Source organism: Mandrillus leucophaeus, unplaced genomic scaffold, assembly GCF_000951045.1.
Source record: "Mandrillus leucophaeus isolate KB7577 unplaced genomic scaffold, Mleu.le_1.0 Scaffold43, whole genome shotgun sequence".
NCBI lineage: Eukaryota > Metazoa > Chordata > Mammalia > Primates > Cercopithecidae > Mandrillus > Mandrillus leucophaeus.
In genome coordinates, this window is record NW_012104587.1 from 3,993,952 (window position 1) to 3,997,239 (window position 3,288).

General features: G+C 49.7%; 1 protein-coding gene across 1 annotated transcript in view; it reads left to right on the top strand.

Moving 5' to 3' along the window:
* Window positions 1–3,288, top strand: part of SNX15 (sorting nexin 15) — a 19,781-nt gene that overhangs the window by 9,723 nt on the left and 6,770 nt on the right. The gene's annotated exons all lie outside the window — the stretch shown is intronic.

Here is a 3,288-nt window from a genome sequence, read left to right on the forward strand (position 1 = left end):
AGATAGAGTCTCGCTGTGTTGCCAGGCTGGAGTTGAGTGGCGTGATCTCAGCTCACTGCAACGTCTGCCTCCTGTATTCAAGTGATTCTCCTGCCTCAGCCTCCTGAGTAGTTGGGACTACAGGCGCCTGCCACCATGCCTGGCTAATTTTTGTATTTTTAGAAGAGACAGGATTTCACCATGTTGGCCAGGCTGGTCTTGAACTCCTGACCTCAAGTGATTCACCCACCTCGGCCTCCCAAAGTGCTGGGATTACAGGCATGAGCCGCCACACCTGACCACTCAATGGTTTTGAAATAGTTTCTTTTACCAGAATATTTTAGGCAAGTCTCTGTAGTCAAAAGCCAAGTCCAAGGTTTTAGTTCCAGCAATCTTTTTTACCTAGTGTGTGATCTTCTATGGCCACACCTCTCAAAGCCTCCATTTCCTTATCTCTTAAATGGGCATGTTAATTATGTCTGCCTCAGTGGGATCTAGGATAAGGAATAGATGTTTTTATTTATTTATTTAGTGTGTAAGAGACAGGGTTTCACTCTCTGCAGTCTGGAGTGCAGTGGTGTGATCTCAGCTCATTGCAACCTCTGCTTCCCATGCTTAAGTGATCCTCCCACCTCGGCCTTCCAAGTAGCTGGGACTACAGGTGTGCCACATCACCACACCCAGCTTATTTTGTGTATTTTTTGCCGCTATTGGGTGTCACTATGTTGCCCAGGCTGGTCTCAAACTCCTGGACTCAAGTGATCTGCCCACCTGGGTCCCCTAAAGTGCTGGCATTACAGGCTTGAGCCACCGTGCCTGGCATAGGAGATGTTATTAAACTGTCAAGTACCCTAAACCATAGGGCATTATTTTAAAATTATTATGAACATAACATGATGAAAACTGAATCTTGTTTTCGCTTCAGACCCAAGTCTGCCCTTCCAGGGACCTCAGCTCCAGCGATGGTTTCTTCTGTGTCCAGGGCGCTGAAGCACAGGACCTTCTCCCTCAGAGAAGGAGGTTCCTGAGGCAGAACCTCCCTTCTTTGGAGACTTGGGGTTCTTTGGTTTCAGAAGGAGATGCAGGGCCATCGCCTGTTCAAGGAACCGGGATAAAAATTGTGCTGATGGCCGGGTGCTAACGCCTGTAAGCGTGAGGCCGAGGTGGGCGGATCACTTGAGGTCACGAGTCCAGACCAGCTTGGCCAACATGATGAAACCCCATCTCTACTAAAAATACAAACATTAGCAGGCGTGGTGGTGCATATCTGTAATCCCGGCTTCTTGGGAGGCTGAGGCAGGAGAATCGCTTGAACCTTGAAGGCAGAGGTGGTAGTGAGCTGAGAGTGCACCACTGCACTTCAGCCTGGGCAACAGAGCAAGACTCCATCTCAAAAAAAAAAAGTTGGGCTGAGGTTGGAGCAGTCCAGACGGGCCTTTAGAGGTCCTTCTATTTGACAGATGGAGAAACTGAGGTACATAGTAGGAAAAGTTTCTAAAATTATACGGAAAGGCTTAAAGCCAGGATGCCTTGATGCCAGAGGCCAAAGGCCAAAGGCCATTGCCCCATGAGGGGGACTAGGAGGCACCTGGGGCAAACGGGGTGAGAGGGTGTCAGATGGCGGTCTCTGGTCTCAACCAGCTCTTGCCTTTCTTTCTCAGTTCATCTCAAAGAAGGATCCAGAGGATGTCAAAGAGGTGAGGCTCCTGGGAGGAAGAGGGCCCATTCTGCAGTTCCAGATCTGGAAACTGTCAAGGGGCAGCTGGTAACTCTGCTTGGACACCGGCCCTCCTTCCTCCCTGTCCCTGGGCAAGGGGCTGCTGCAGCTGCATCCTGATCCTCACTCACCCTGGGGGCAGGCTGGGCACCGGGGGCAGCTGCCTCCCACCATTGCCGGTTCTGGGCAAGTCTCATGTCCCTCGTAGGTGGTGGTCTGGAAGCGGTACAGCGACTTCCGCAAGCTGCATGGAGACCTGGCCTACACCCACCGCAACCTCTTCCGCCGCCTTGAGGAGTTCCCTGCGTTCCCCCGGGCCCAGGTGTTCGGTGAGTGTTAGATCGGGGCACTCAGGCCAAAGATGAAGGGAGCGTTGGACAAAAGGGGACCTCTGCCAGTGGGGGCTGGATAGAGAGGGCCTGAAACTCTGGGCAGAGACATGTTTGGAAGGGCTTTTAGAGATGACCTCATTTGACAGATGGGGGAACTGAGGCTCAGAGCAGCCTAACACTTGCTGTGTATTGCACCTTTTAACATTCCTGTTGGGCCGGGCGTGCGTGGTGGCTCACACCTGTAATCCTAGCACTTTGGGAGGCCGAGGTGAAACTCCATCTCAAAAAAAAAACAACAAAAATCCTGTCTTTATTAGCTCTATTTTATTTTCCTTTTTTTTCAATTTTTTGTTGTTGTTGACAGCCTCACTTTGTCACCCAGGCTGGAGTGTAGTGGTGTTATCTTGGCTCACTGCAACCTCCGCCTTCCAGGTTCAAAGGATTCTCCTGCATCAGTCTCCTGAGTTGCTGGGATTACAGGTGCACACCACCATACCTGGCTAATTTTTGTATTCTTAGTAGAGACGGAGTTTCATCACATTGGCCAGGCTGGTCTTGAACTCCTGACCTCAGCTGCTCTGCCCGCCTTGGCCTCCCAAAGTGCTGGGATTACACGCCTGAGACACTGCACCCAGCCTATCTCAATACTTACTATATTGATTACATGTTGCAGTGAGAATATTTGGGATATATTGGGTTAAATAAAATATTAAAATTAACTTGTGGCTGGGCGTGATGGCTCACACCTGTAATCCCAGCACTTTGGGAGGCTGAGGCAAATGAATCACGAGATCAGGAGTTTGAGACCAGCCTGGCCAACTTGGTGAAACCCTGTCTCTACTAAAAATACAAAAAATTAGCTGGGTGTAGTGGCGGGCGCTTGTAAACTCAGCTACTCAGGAGGCTGAGGCAGGAGAATCGCTTGAACCTGGGAGGCCAAGATTGTGTCATTGCAGTCTAGCCCGGGCGACAGAGTGAGACTCCGTCTCAAAAAAAAAAAAAAAAGTTGTTTCTTTTTTTCTTTTATTTACTGTAGCTGCTAGAAAATGTAGAATTGCATATGTACCTCATATCTGTATTAGACAGTGCTGAACAGTTGCTTGCGTCTGCGTACTCACGTGAGGTGTTCTTTGTTGTTGCTGGTTTTTGTTTTTGTTTTTTGAGACAGAGTCTTACTCTGTCGCCCAGGCTGGAGTCCTGTGGCATGATATCAGCTCACTGCAAACTCTGCCCTCCCAGGTTTGAGTGATTCTCCTGCCT